The following is a 16,345-nucleotide window of genomic DNA, read 5'->3' as shown; positions in this document are numbered from 1 at the left end:
AAGTTATTTGGGGAAGGATTCTGTCCCAGTTTGCAAGGGCTGCTATAACAAAGTAGCTCAAACTGGTTAGCTTAAACAACAGGAATGTATTGGCCCACAGATTGGGAAGCTAGAAATCAAAGTTTCAGCAGGCTGTAACTTCTTTGAAGTCTATAGTGTTCTGGCAGTGGCTTGCTGGCAATCATTCTCTGTCTCCATCACGTACATTGTGAGCTGCCTCTTCCTGTGTCCTCCTGTGGCTTCCACTTCCACACCCAAATTTCTTTTGCTTATAAGGACCTTAGTCTTATTGGATAAAGGCCCACCCTGATTCAATTTGGCCTCATCTTAACAAGATCTTTAGGAGACAATGTGCCTATACTCTAGCAGCTTAATTCATTTGGGGATAGAATATTATCATTCACATGCATGAGGAATAAGATGAAAATAATCACAGGGAAAGGTATACACAAGCATGCAGTGCTGTCTTAAAATATTTTTATCATGATAAAATTAACACATAATCATTGTAAATATTTTGAAGAGAATAAATAAGAGAATGAAAAATAAACTGTACTGCCATGATTCAGAGATAAAAGCTATCAATATTTTGGTTTGTTGCCACCCAGTAGTTTTTCTATGCCCACGTGTATGTGTGTGTGAGGATGAGTACTGGGATCATACTGATATTTAATTATGTAAGCTGATTTTTTTCTTACATGATATTATGAACATTTGTCTATGTCATTCACTCTGAACTCTTACAATATCCTTACAATGATATAACACTCCAGTGATGTGGAAAATCATGATCTCCAGGAAAGAGAAATGAATTGTACGATAGGTTCCAATATTCCACTTTTCATTGAGGTCCTCCTTCCCAGGTTTATTCAGCCAATTGAGATCATCTACCTGGCATATGAACACAGAGAGACGAGTAAAAGGAGTCTCTGTGCACTAGGAGGATACAATCTAATGAAAGCTTAGCATGGAATTAATTGCTTTGTTCTGGAAGCAGGATGTTGGGCAGGGTTCCTGTCATCTCTGCACATTTATGTGTTTCTGATTACCTAGACATCTCAAAATGATGGAAATTTTCTTTGGTCTGCTGGACAAATGAACTTAGAAAAATGTTAGTGCAAAGCCAAAGCTGGGAAATGGCATGTAGTTCACAGTGGCTTCACTGTAGCAGGCCCACCCAAAGATTTTCTCAGAGCATGTTTTGGCCACTTTCAAGACATGGTAGCTACTGGTGACAAGGCAACCTAATAGAATCTGAAAAAGTTCATCCTTGGATGTGGATCCAAAATGGCATTGTGGCATGTGAAGATCCAAGCTTCTTACTCTGGAACAGCTAAGTCTTCAGCATGTGTATTTATCGCATTTGTAATTGTGATGAGATCCGTCCTTTTCCTCCTCATTACATTATCCTAGGCAGGGCACCCAGCCTTCTCTTTTTTTTTCCTGTTATGGAAGCATTATTATTTTTGAAGAGTAGGCAAGATTCTTTCTTCAATCAGAGGTTGCCCTATATCTCATCAATTAAAGGTAACCATAAATTATAACAAATCTCTTTTGATGCTGACTTATACCATGATCACACTACCTTGTACATAATCAGGTCTGGGTCTTTCAAATCACTGGAATCTTTACAAAGTTTTGAAGAGGAGAAGAAAGGGGGAGGGGCAACAGAGTTAACAGTATGATTATAGATTATAAAATTTACTCTTTATTCTTAGTCCTTTAATTAGTCTGGGTCTTTTCCTCCCAACTATTGTCTCAACTTTCTGATATAGGAATTGTATTTCCCATTGCAGAGGGGAAAATACTAATCCTTAGAAACATTAAATAATTCCCACCAGGTAATACAGCTAGTAAGTGGCAGATCTGGAATTGCAACTCATGTCTGTGTGATTTCAAGCCCATGATCCTTCTACTTTATGCCAAGTTTCTCTACCTCTCACAAAGGTCAGATATTATAAATGCTTATCCCAGTCCCATTACAGTGAATGGGGTTGAAAACAGAACTGCTAAGGGAAACATTTCTCATCTTAGATCTTCAGTCCTCTTAAGTGTGAGAAGTGTTCAGAGTAATGTAATTTTGCAGAATAAACTTGCAAGTGATCAATGAAGGTGACCGAGGTGTGGCCTGTATAAAAGCTTTCCCATGTGGCACAAAGGTTTCCTGATTTCTTTTGAAGAATGAGAGTGTCACGATCTTAAATGATCATGAATAACTATTGAGCCTCTGATGTTTGAGGTCAGTGTGTTAGGCTCTGAGAATACTGGAAGTTGGCAGCCAAGGTCCCTGACCTTGAGCAGCTAACAACCCAGTTGGGAAGTCAGAACAAGGCAGAGCAGAATAAATAATTTAGATAAAAGGTATCATCTGAAGAAAATACTCCCAAGGCTTGGAGTGATGTGGAAGGTTTCCCGAAGGAAGAAGACCTAGTGCTGGACTTAAAATGCATGTAGGATTTAGAAAGGAGAACAGAGATGACTTCCAAATTGGAGTAGAGCAGAGTATGGAATGTGCTCAGGGCAGTCTTGTGAAAATGGTGTCATTATATGATCATGATGATTCAAGCAATTCTACAGTTTGTAGACAGGTACACTTCTGGTTAGACTGCCCAGGAATGAAATAACTATCTGTTCTGAATTGAAACATACATTGTTTAATTTTGTTCCTAGAGGTTTTTAACTTAGAGGCACTTTCATGCCTCTAAGGAAAACTTGCCCCAAAAAGAGGGAAAAGAAAGCAATACGGCAGTTCCTCAAAAAGTAAAATGTAGAATTACCATATGACCCAGCAATTACATTCCCATGTATATACCCAAAGAAAATGAAAAGAGGGTCTCAAACAGATACTTGCACACCAATGTTCATAGCAGCATTATTCACAATAGTGTAATGGTGGAAACAACCCAAGTGTCCGTCAACAGATGAATGGATAAACAAAATGTGGTATATACAAACAATGGAGTATTATTCAGCCTTAAGAAGGAATGAAGTTCTGTGACATGCTGCAACATGGGGAAATTTGAAAAGATTATGCTCAGTGAAATAAGCAAGACACATAATGACAAATATTGTATGATATCACTTATAAAAGATGTCTACAATTAGCAAATTCACAGAGACAGAAAGTAGATTAGAAGTTACTGGGGGGGGAGGGGAAGATTTTGCTTGGTGAGTATAAAGCACAGTATTTGTAATAAAAATTTAAAAAAAATTTAAAAATTAAATTACAAAAGGGAGAGTTCTCTAATAAGGGTGGAATACATACCTTTGGATACCCCAATGGAGGCATCAGTTTTGTAATAAGAAAAATTCTAAAGCTTGGGGTTTACTAAACAAAGAAAGGGTTGATTGTGATGTAACTTTAGCTCCTTGAGTCACTGTACCCAGATAGTATTAGAAAAATCCTAATCCTATGCTAGGCCAGGGTTGTCCCTCTACTAATTCAGGTGTGGTGGACCCACCCTAAGTTTCATGGTCAGGCCCTGATTGATTTAAGCCAATCAATGGTCTCCTCTCCTCATAGCCACCATGACTGACTCAGGAGAGACACACAAGCAGAGATGAGCCAATAAGAGTGAGGATGTAAAGGATTTGTGCAGGAACTACCAAAGGCAACTCTTGCTCTTCCCCTGGACAATGTGATCCAAGGCTTTGAGCTTGCAGCTTGTAGCAGCCATTTGTGAACAAAACAGAGGGCTAGGAATGGGGACGGGGCAATATGGGGACTCTAAGGTTGAAGTCAACACTATCGAAGACAGAGCATAAAAGACAAAAATCAGGTTCAGGTTACAACATTTGAGGTATTGGATCAGGCCTTACATGAAAACAAGTATTTCCAGATCTTTCAGTTATGTGAGCCAAGAAATGGCCTGCCCACCCCCATTTTTAGCTTAAATTTGAGTGTTTTGTTTCTTTCTTACAGCCAAAAATTCCCAACTGATGACAATGGACACGGAGGCACTGAGATTATTTAATTTGCTTCAATTTACTGTGCATTCTGCCTGAGAGTGTTCACTCCAAGTGTCAACCATTTGTGTAAAACAAATATCTAGCAATACTTTCCAAGCAAAATTCACTATAGATATTTGGCATTTCAACCTATATTTGGAAATATGACATGTGGATACCTGTCAACTCTATCAGACCATAATGATCACTGCATAATACCATATTCTAATTAGATTTTATATTCAAAATTGAGGTTCATCAGTTAAGATAATTACACTCAGAATACTGCTGGTAGATAATACATTCGTGTCTGTCAAATCTTAAAGAACTGTGCATGAAAGAATTTAGATAAACCACTTATAAGTCAGTCTCACTTTGAATTTAGTGACATGCTTTTCATTCAGGCAGTTGGATCCTGACTGATATTGGAGCCCTTAGGACCTCCTCAAATGAGAATCTCACTTCAGAGACAGAGCAGCCTCTACCAGGGTGATGTCCAAGAGAATATGAAGCATAGACAGATGGCTGCTTGCAAAGCACTAGCTAATGCCCAGACGCCCACACTTTGCACAATGCATCTTCATCCCTGTTTCTGCCTTGAAGGCCTAAGGCTGAGTGATAAGGAGAATGGGTGGCTGCTTCATAGGAAAGAGAGAACCTTCGAAACCACCTTATCCTCGTGCCTGTGCTCCACAACAACACATGAAAAATCTCTCTCCAACTTCACTGGGTCCCCATATTTTCACCAGTAGAGTATCACTCCTTTAAATCAGAACACTCTATTTTGAGAATGTCTTGCTCTTTGGCTCCCCTCTTTCCCATTCTCCTTTGTTCTTTACAAAGAATAAATGACGGGGGGGGGGAGGGGTACAGAGCTCATCCGTGATTTCTTACACAGATTGACTTGATGCTAAAATTTAGGAGGTATAACTCTCCTCCGAAGTATAAAGAGCCCCTCTGAGTCTTGACAAAGGGCATCCTGTGGCTATAGCAGAAGGAGGAATGCACCATTTCTATGTCTGGGAGGAGAGTGATATTTTCTAAGTTGGGTGTTACATGGAAGATTACCCACCAGTGTAAAGAAATCCTTTCCATCATAAGGGCTTATTCTTTACCCCTGGCATTTGTTTCCACAGTGTTAGCAGCCAACGTCAAAAATTATTCTTTTAATGGAGGCCAGAAGACATCAGAACAACATCTTTAATGTGATGAATAAAAATAAAATATTATAATCCCCCAAATATATCTCTATTAATTAATAATGATTAATAATATATTCAAAAGTAAAATATATGTATGCATTTTATTTATATTATCTTTTATATATAGTTGAATATCTTAAAGACCATGGGCTTTTCCTCATTTTGAAAATTTGTTTAAAAGATAAAACTGTTTAAAGCAAACTAATAATATATTATGCGGTTTACAACATATGTAGAAGTAAAATTTATAACAAAGAGGGCACAAAGATCAGGATGGGGTAATGTCCATGAATTGGTATACTATTATTTGAAGGTAAACTCTGAAAATTTCTAGAGCAACCACCAAAAACATAACAGAAAGAGGTATAGCTAAAAAGTCAATAGAGAAAGGAGAGGACAGTGGCATGTGATGCAAGGCAGGCATATGACAGCCAGCACCAGAATGTTATAGACTTTGGAGGAGAGAGCATTATCTTTCTGACACCTCGATTTTGGAATTCTAGCCTCAAAACTATGGGAAAACTGATAGCTGAGAGAGTTTGAGGAAATCTCCTAAGGTTGCTAGTGAATAGATGTTAGAGCTGGGATTCCAACTCAGTTTGGTCTGACTTTGTAGCCACAGCTCTGTCTGTAGGGTTGTGCTTTCTCCAAATCAGGTAAAACTTCCAGCACTGTTTTGAATGAGAATGGTGAAAGCAGACATTGTTGCCATGTTCCTGATCTAAGTGGGGGAAGCATTCAACTTTTCACCAAATGTCAGTGATTCAAGGGGAAGGAAGAAGCAACATTTATTTGTTATCTACTCTATGCTGGAAATTCAGCTGGTCACTCTAGTTCACCACAACCCTGCAAGCAAATATTACACCCATTTTACAAATGAGATTGAGATGGAGAGGAAGAAGATGGCAGCATAGAGAGGAGTGGAAGTTAGTTAGTGCCCCAGAAGCAACTAATAAAGAACCATGAACAACTAGTAAATGATCTGGAATAACTGCTGAGGGACAACCATGACTGTCCACACATTGTGCACCAACCTGGATTGGGAGGAATGCCTGAGATCACAGCCTGGGATCTGTGAGTAGAAACTCCAGATCCGAGATGGGAGCCCCCTCTCCCCAAGGCAGCCTGAACAGCAAAGCCTCACTGTGATAAAGAGCAGCACTCTCTGAACAAGTGAATATACCTCAGTCCAGCTTCAACTGGGGTTTTAATTGGCAAATGTGGACTGATCAATGCAAGCTGCAAATCTCCAACAAGCAGACAGAGGCTTTTAGTGAGGACTGACCTTGAAGAGCCAGGGGACTTCTCTGTATCGGGAGGGGGAGCCCAGAGGACCGGGTGCTATCTCTGGCCAATGGGTGAAACTGGGGGCTGTTGACTGACCCTGAAAGGGGCTTTCTGTCCCTTTTTTTCTCTCTCTCAACCTGAGCAGCTCAATGGAGAAAGCCTTAGTCATTTTCAGCTAGCAGCGCTCTGCAGTGGAGAAAGCCTCAGCCATTTTCAGCTCGCAACGCTCTGATCAAGACAAGGGTGGAGATAACAGTCAGAGAGACAAAGCACCTATATTTAAATGCAAATGAAAACTCCCTGGGGGTGTATCTTCCCTAAGAGGAAAGAGGTGGTTCTCAGATCTACTACCTGCATTCCTTTCAGAACCAGACCCCAGAGCCTGGTGTAAAACAGCCATGGGCCATACCTCCTTACACCAGTCTGGAGTGACAAGCCGACAGGCACCACCTGCTGGGCAGGTTAGGAAAAGCACAGAGCCTTGAGGCCTCACAGGGTGTGTCAATTCTCTAAGACACACCCTCAGGGAAACCGGAAACTGAATATTTCCTATTTCTGGGACCTGAGCCTGTTCTGGTCTGGGAAACCCTGATTAGGTTAACCAAGGAAACCAGATGCCTAGACAACAGAAAACTACAACCTATACTAAGAAAAATGAAGTTATGGCCTAGTCAAAGGAAAAACTTACACTTCAACTGAGATACAGGTATTGAAACAACTAATGCTAAATCAATTCAAAAAGCTTAGGGAAGATATGGCAAAAGAGATGAAAGCTATAAAGGAAACACTAGACCTACATAAGGTAGAAATTGAAAATTCAAAAAAACAAATGGCAGAATCTATGGAAATGAAAGGCACAACACAAGAGAGGAAAGACACAATGGAGATACACAACAGCAGATCTCAAGAGGCAGAAGAAAACACTCAGGAACTGGAGAACAAGACACCTGAAAGCCTACACACAAAAGAACAGATAGGGAAAAGACTGGAAAAATATGAGCAACGTCTTAGGGAACTGAACAACAACATGAAACACATGAATGCATGTGTCACGGGTGTCCCAGAAGGAGAAGAGAAGGGAAAGGGGCAGAAGCAATAATAGAGGAAATAATCAATGAAAATTTCCCATCTCTTATGAACGACATAAAAGTGCAGATCCAAGAAGTGCAGCATACCCCAAACAGGATAGATGTGAATAGGTGTACTCCAAGACACTTAATAATCAGATTATCAAACATCAAAGACAAAGAGAGAATCCTGAAAGCAGAAAGAGGAAAGTGATCCATCACATACAAAGGAAGCTTGATAAGACTATGTGCAGATTTCTCAGCAGAAACCAAGGAGGCAAGAAGGAAGTGGTGTGATATATTTAAGGTATTGAAAGAGAAAAAAACACCAACCAAGAATCCTATATCTGGCAAAACTGTCCTTCAGATATGAGGGAGAGTTAAAAATATTCTCTGACAAACAGACAATGAGTTTGTGAACAAGATACCTGTGCTACAGGAAATACTAAAGGGAGCACTACAGACAGACAGGAAAAGACAGGAGTGAGAGGTTTGGAACACAATTTTGGGTGATGGTAGCACAGCAGTGTAAGTACACTGAACAAAGATGACTATGAATATGGTTGAAAGAGGAAGGTTAGAGGGACACCAGAAGGAAAGAGGAAAGATAAAGACTGGGATTGTATAATTCAGTGAAAGCTAGAGTGTTCAACAATTTTGACAAAATGTACAAATATGTTTTTTCATGAGGGAGAACAAATGAATGTCAACCTTGCAAGGGGTTAAAAATAGGGAGGTATTGGGGGGAAAATACCATCAATGCAAAACTAGAGACTATAATTAACAGAAATGTTGTATTACGCGCCCTTTAATGTAACAAAGGCAATATACCAAGGCTAAATGCATGTAAAAGTGGGGGCATAAGGGAGGGGTATGGGACTCTTGGCATTTTTCATGCTGTCTGACTCTTTATGCTACTTTAGTTTAATGCTATCTTTCCTTTTGTTGCTTCCTAGCTGTCATTTTTTCCCCCTCTTTCTTTTTCTTTTTCTTTTGTCTCTCTACCTTCTTGGACTCTTCCTCCTGCTTTGTGGAAGAAATGGAGATGTCCTTGTATAGATAATGGTGAGGGTAGTGAACACAGAAATATGTGACTATTCAGGGAACCATCAATTTTTTCCTTAGGAAGGAATGTATGGTGTGTGAACAAAACCGTCTATAAAAAAATGCATTGATTGAAGAAAACTTGAGGGCACTATATTGAGTGAACATAAGGACAAATATTGCAAGGTCTCACTGATATGAACTAATTATAATATGTAAACTCATAGACATGAAATATAGGTTACCAGGATATAGAACAAGGCTAAAGAATAGGGAGCAGTTGCTTACAATGAGCAGAATGTTCAACTAAGTTGAACTTAAATGTTTGGAAATGAACAGAGGTGTCGGTAGCACGTTGTGAGAATTACTAACAGTGCTGAATGGAGAGCAAATGTGGTGGAAAGGGGAAGCTCAGAGTCACATACGTCATGAGAAGGAAAGCTGGACGTTAAAATATGGGCATGTATAAAACAGTGAACCTTGTGGTGGGCAATATCCATGATTAACTGTACACATATTAGAAATCTCTTTCATGAACCAGAACAAATGTATGACACTATAACTAGAAATTAATAATAGAGGGGCATATAGGAAAAAATATATACCTATTGCAAACTATATACTACAGTTAGTAGTATTTTAACATTCTTTCATCAACATTAACAAATGTACTATACCAAAACTATGAGTCAACCATGGAGGGGTGGTGGTTAGGGGTATGGGAGGATTTGAGTTTTCTTTTTTTGTCTTTATTTCCTTTCTGGAGTAATGAAAATGTTCTAAAAATGGAAAAAATTTAATCGTGGTGATGGATGCACAGCTGTATGATGGTACTGGGGGCAACTGATTGTACACTTTGGATCTTTGGATAATTTATGGTATGTGAACGATCACAATATATTAAAAAAAGTCAATAAAGAGGATAAAAAGAAGTACTGAAAAAATACATGATTTAAATAAAAGAAGGCAGGAAAGGAAATACAGAGGAACTAAGAGCAGATGGGACAAACAGAAAACAAATGTCAAGATAGCCAACCATATTGATGATTACTTTAGTTGTAAATGGACTAGCAAAAGGCAGACATTGCCAGATTGGTTACAAAAGCAAAATACAACTATATATTGTTTTTAAGAAATACACTTTAAATATAAAGACACCAACAGATTGAAAATAAAAGGGTGCAAAAAGATATGCCATGCAAACACGAGGCATGAGAATTCTTGTATGACAATATTATATCAGATACTTTAGATTTCAGGACAAGGAATATTACTAGAGAAAAATTAGGGTGCTTCATATTAAAAATGGGGACATACATTGAGAAAATGTAACCATCATCATCTGTACACACTTAATAACAGAGCTTCAAAATTCATGAATCAATTGTATTTACAATATCCGGCAATTAACAATTGGAAAATAAAATTCAATTTACAATAGCAAGAAAAAATATCAGATACCATTAGAATAAACCTAATAAAAGATATGCAAGATCTGTACACTGAAAATTACAAAACACTGTAAATAAATGGAGCTATAGATTCAACATTGTCCAAGTCAAAATCCCAGTAGATTTTGTTGAAGAAATTAATGAACTAATATCTAAATTCTAAAATTTATATGGAAAGTCAAGGGATCCAGAATACAAAAACAATCTTGAAACAGAGGAACAAAGTTGGAGAACTTGCACTCTGATTTCAAGAAAGCTACAGTTACTGAGACATTGTGGTACTGATATGTAAGGATAGATAAATAGTTCAATGGAACAAAATGAAAAATCCAGATATAGACCCGCACAAACACATGCAATTAAATTTCAACCAAGGAAATAAGTCAATAGGGAAAGAAAATCCTTTGTTACAAAGGTATTGGAATAACTGTATAGCTATACACAATAAAAAGGATCCTCAGCCCCCTATTTCAAACCATAAACAGTAACTAATTTGAGCTAGGTCATATACTTAAACCTAAAAGCTAGAACTATAATGCTTCTGGAAGAAAACAGGAGAGAATATCTTTGTGACTTAGAATAGGCAAAAAGTTTCTCAGCCAGAACACAAAAAACACTAATCATATAGGAGAAAAAAAAAAGATAAATTGGACTTTTTCAATTTAAAAAAGTTCTGCTCATCAAAAGACCACATTAGGTAAATGAGTAGACAAGCCACAGACTAGGAGAAATATTCCCAACCACATATATAATAAATGACTCATATCCAGAATAGAAAAGCAACCCAGTAAGAAAATGGACAAAAGACTATGTCACAAAAAAAGGTAAATAAATGGCCAAAAGATGCTCATAGGTCATCAGAGAAATGCAAACTAAAACTATTATGAGATACCATTTCACACAGACTAGAATGGCTAAAAAATTTTTTTAAAGACTGAGAATACCAAAGATAGGCAAAGATGTGGAACAAATAGACCACTATACATTGCTAGTACAGTGCACCATGATACAACAATTTTAGAAAATTGTTTATTAGTTTCTTATTAAAGCTAAATATATATCTACCCCATGACTAAGGAATTCCACTACTAGATATTTATCCAAGAATAATTAAAACATATGTCCACAAAAATATTAGTGCAAGGATGTTCATAGAGACCTTATTCATAATAGACAAAAATTGGCAAAGCCCATTAAAAAGAGAATGGACAAATTTCATGAAATAAAATCCTACTCAGCAATGAAAAGAAACAAAGGAACATAAAATACATATTGTATTATTCCATTTAAATTAAGTACAAGAATATAGAAAGCTGATATATGGCAATAACTCAAAAAGTTATTGTCTCTGGTGGGAGCAGGGGAGTTAAAAACTGACGGAGAGACTGCATTAGGGAATTTTCTGGAGTGTTGGAAATATTCCATATCTTGTTTTGACTCATGATTACCTAAGTTTGTACAACTGTCAACACTTATCAAACTGAACACTTAAGATTTTTGCCTTTCATTGTTTGCAAATTATACCCCAATCGTAAAAGAGAGAGAGAGAGAGAGAGAGAGAGAGAGAGAGAGAGAGAGAGAAATGACTGCTACTTTGTAACAAAATGGTACCTTGACAGAGATTTGCGATTTAACTATTTCATTCTTCTACTTTAGGATTACAATAAGCCCTAAGAAAATGTGATGTGCCATCAATGACTTTGGAGTCCAGTAGAGAAAACAGGCATATATGGACATTAGATCTCAAGAAAAATGAGATATGTATCTAAGAGAGACAATGAGTATACAGCATGGGGATTCAAAAGAGAGAGGCACAGATGTAGTTCTGGGAGGCCCTGAAAATAAATGAGGTGGATATATGTGTATGATACAGAAAAATCTCCAAGATGTATTCTACAGTGAAGAAGTGAAGAGGCAGAACAATGTGCAGAAGCAATTTTTTCTGCTAGTATAGATGGCTATCTTCGGAAAGACATTCATTCCTCTGGGGACAACTGATGTACTTTCATTGCATGCTGTCCTGGTATTTGATTTTGATTTTTTTTTACCCTATACAAGTATGACTTCAAAAATTAAACAACATAAATCAGTAAACAAAAAAGATGGAAACATTACTTATGGTTGAAGGGATGAAAATTGGGCAAGATAAGTAATGGCTTCATGGAAGAAGAATGGGCACTTGGGCTGGGTCTTGTAGCATGTGGAGCACTGGGGGGTGGGGGCAGTAGAATTTAGTCACATAGGAAAAAAGGAAATGATAAGTGCCAAATTTCTACCCCTTGAAAACCAGCAAATACTGCACCATTTTTCCTTCTGCACCACAAATACAAAGGGACTTTTTTTCTGTTCAATCCCAAGGTTAAAAAACAAATGCATGCTCCATTCCTTGGAGCAGGCTATCTATCTTACTTAGGAACAGTTTTTATTCTGAATGAATTGCATGTTCTGATTGATACGTTTGCTGTAGGTAATGTTTTGTTACCTTCTTGGCATTATAGATGAACAGAAAAAACTCAATTCACCCAGCTGCTTTTTAAATTGCCTCTCAATATGCAGTCCATCTCCCCAGTGTTTTTTCTTTGAAGGGACTACTGCCTGCTGCGCTGACTCGGCAAGCTGTTGATTGATCTGCGGTGTAAGAGAGGTCCCAGAGGGAGATCCCTCTGGCCTGCACCTTCCCCCAACTCCTCTCCCAATATGGCTCCAAAGTAGAGCTGTTAGTATTCTGCAGATTCACTTCAGCATAGTTCCCTCAAGACTGCCCCACTTTCTCACATAATTTCTGTACCATATCAGAAATTCCTCCAAATTTCTGACTTGGGGATGGCAATATTTCTAGCTTCTGATGCTGATACAGGTTTTTGTCCCCCTGGTTTGTATTATTTTGGTCCTTTTGGTCATTTTATAGGAGGGAAAGGGAAGGATTCAACTTTTGAAGTCAACATCTTTCCTAGATACCAGCCTGAGTTATTAAATTGAAATATAGGACAATTCTGGGAACCCATCAAAAAGTGGTCTGGTAGTTTCAACTTTTAGGCAATTAACCTCATTGTCTTGGGTATTGTATTGGAATTAAAAGAGGAGGTGTTTGAGTTGTATAGACAGAATCCATATCCCAACTCTATCACATTCCCAGGCAAATTAATTAACCTCTCAGCCTGTTTCCTCATCTGTAAAAATGGAGATATTAATAGTTACCTCACAGAATAGTTATGAGGATAAAATGAGATGGTGTATCTAAAGCTTCAGCACAGTCCCTAGCACACAGTCACTGCTTAATGAATATCTACAAAAATTCTCCCAAACTTTCCTCATCACTGGATCTGGTGGCTAAACTCAGATCCTTCAACACAGATTCAGACTTCTCACACCTGAACTCTTTCAAAAACAATAGTTCATAATAGGATTGAAATGTGATCTAATCTTAAAAACAGCACAAAAGACCTACAAGTATGCATCCAAGCAGTCTAGACAGGGCTCCTTGGAGATCTGGGATCCCGCTGGAGTCCCAAGGCCTTTGGCTCTCATTTTCCTCATACGTCAAGTGAAAATCCGTTTCCATCAAAACTTCACAAAGATGCATTTAGCCACCCTCCCATACAGACGGAACACTCTCAGGTTATGGTGCTGTGAGTTTTTCCTATAAGTGAGGGGATTTGTGCCTCCCCAAGCTTAATATGTAAGGAAGGAGCTGAGGATTAAAAGGGAGATACGATGAGGATTTAAGCAGATTTACTGCAAATCATTATTGGAGTATATGAGTTACAGCCCCGAGATTAAGGCAAGTCTCTCTCTAAGAACATTTTCTTTGGGTAATAGACTGGCAAAGCCTTTTTCTTTTTAAATCATTCTCTACTGAGAAATACTTTAAACTGGAGTACTTCTCTGCACAGTAAATTGGACAGATTCTGGGGTACACTGGAAAGATCATTCAGTAACATAACTAAAGCTGGTGACTAACAGAACCACATCAGAATAAGAAGCTCATAACAGTTCACAGCCATCATGCTGAAACATTTGCCACAGGACCAACCCAAGACAGACACACTCACATTCAACCTTCTCTCTTACCTCTCCCCACTCTATTCCTCTGAACTGTTCAAAACCCTTGAATGGCTTTACCATTTCTCTCAGGTAAAACATCAGAGCCTTAACCTGCTCCACAAAGGTTCTGCCTGGGCCAGATCCTGCTTACTTCCCTAGTGATTCTCCCTTATTCGCTGTACTCCAGCCACACCTTTCTTTTGGTTCCTCAAATGTAACACACTTCCTCTGCTACAGGGTCTTTGCAGATACTATCCTTGAAACTGGAATTCCCCAGTTGGCTCTTCTTCATCCTTATTTAGATCATAACTTCAGTGTTTAGCTCACCTCTTATAGTACCATTGGCTGTCTCCTTTGTAACTCTTAAAATTGTAATAAATAATTGTGTAATTAATTTATTAATAACATTAGAATAGAAATTTCATGAGGACAGGAACTATGTCTACTATACTGAATATTCTTCTCCTAGTATTTGTACAGGGCAAGTATTCAATCAATATTCACTGACTAAATGAATGAATGCAATTTCTTCCTCTATCAGCACTGGAAGCTTGAGCTATAAATCTCTAAGTGCAACAAATCTTTGAAACGAACCTTATGAGTCGCTGAGCTCCATGACAGTAGCCTTACCTAGGCTTGTATAATTTCTGTGATAGATTGTGTGTATATGTGTGTGAATAACTATTGGCATATGTTCTCACCCTTTCCTCTGTTCTCCCTTTCTCTGGACTGCCCCCAGATCCTCTGCCCAGTAGTCCTCTATTTCCTCATTTCTCCCATCATGTGCTATTACTGTTTAGTTTGCTTTTCCCAATCCCCTCCCTTCTAGGCCAGGACCAGCCTGTGATGTGGTGGCCTTGTTGGCACTCAACATCTCTGGCTCCCAGACTTCTGATTTGACGGCTCTTTTCCTTTCAAGGTCTATCTACTTCCCTGCCAAGATACTTAGGAGTTGCTACTCCCAGAAAAATCTTCACAAGATAGATTTTTCTCTCTCTTAGTTCACAGAGATACTATTCTTGTTTTAGACCCATGAACTTTAGTACAAATATGTATTTTTTACCGTAGGATGAATTCTGGGAACTCTATCATATTTTCCACTGAACAAGTCATAGGTTCCCTCTGATGATCCCTTTAAAAATAATAGTGGTATGGCCAGATATTCAAGAAGATGAAAACTGGACAAGGACTTTGGAAATGAAAGCTATTTGGAAAATAAATGAAAATTTCATGTAGTATTATTTTGTCTGGGAAAACATCACAGTAGGATCCATTCATCTATGTGCTCATCAATTTAATGAGCATTTGCTAGATTTCTAATAAGAGCCAGGTTCTGGAAGTATACTTCGGCGGTGGTACAAGGCAGATGGGATTCCTGCCCTTATGAGGCACACATTCATGTCGCAAGAAATAGACAGTGAACCATAAAATACATTACAGCAAGTGTAAGAAATCAAGATATTGTGAGTTATTTATAGTCACTGAAAATCTGTTTTCTCTTCCACGGTCAGGAAAGCAAGGCAACTTTGCCTTGGCCATGCTGTTTGTTGCCCAGTTATTGCAGTGTTTTTCAAAATGGGTGAAGATCCCCTAGCAGGTCATGAAATCATTTTCTGAGGTTTTACTAACATTTTAAATGAATAAAATAGAACAGAAAGTATCAGAGATCTCAAGTGTTAACTTTTGTTTGAGATTTAAATGTATGGAACTTCTGGTTCTGATGTACAATATGCCTAAAAGCAGACTACCATCAAAAATGTATGAAAGTATGGCTCGGCAGGTCAGATCCACAGAATTGTCTCAACCATTATAAGGAGTTCAGCGACGGTTTATAATGATGTCCAGACAACCAGCTGGTTCCTGTAGGAAACAAGGACATTCAAATTTAGTCCCATTTCAAGAGATCTTTCATTTCTTTAGATTACGGACTAGAAAATATCATTTGAACATATGCTCAAGGAGAACTGAGAATAAGTTATCACTGAGCAGGAACAATTTTTAAAAAATATAATTATATTGAAAAATATTCATACACCATACAATCCATCCAAAGTAAACAATCAATGGTTCACGGTATCATCACAAAGTTGCGTAGTCATCACTATGGTCATTTTTGGAACATTTGCATTACTCTAGAAATAAAAAGAAACAAGAAAACCCCATACATCCCCCACCCCTCACCCCCCATCAGTCTTATTGATGACTAGTAGAGAATGGTACCAACTTTAAGACTTACAATAGAGGTAGGTTAACTAAGACAGTGTAGTATTGTCAGAGATATATATAGAGATCAGTGGAACTG

This window comes from Choloepus didactylus, chromosome 13 (genome assembly GCF_015220235.1).
Source record: "Choloepus didactylus isolate mChoDid1 chromosome 13, mChoDid1.pri, whole genome shotgun sequence".
NCBI lineage: Eukaryota > Metazoa > Chordata > Mammalia > Pilosa > Megalonychidae > Choloepus > Choloepus didactylus.
This window is presented reverse-complemented; position numbering follows the sequence as displayed.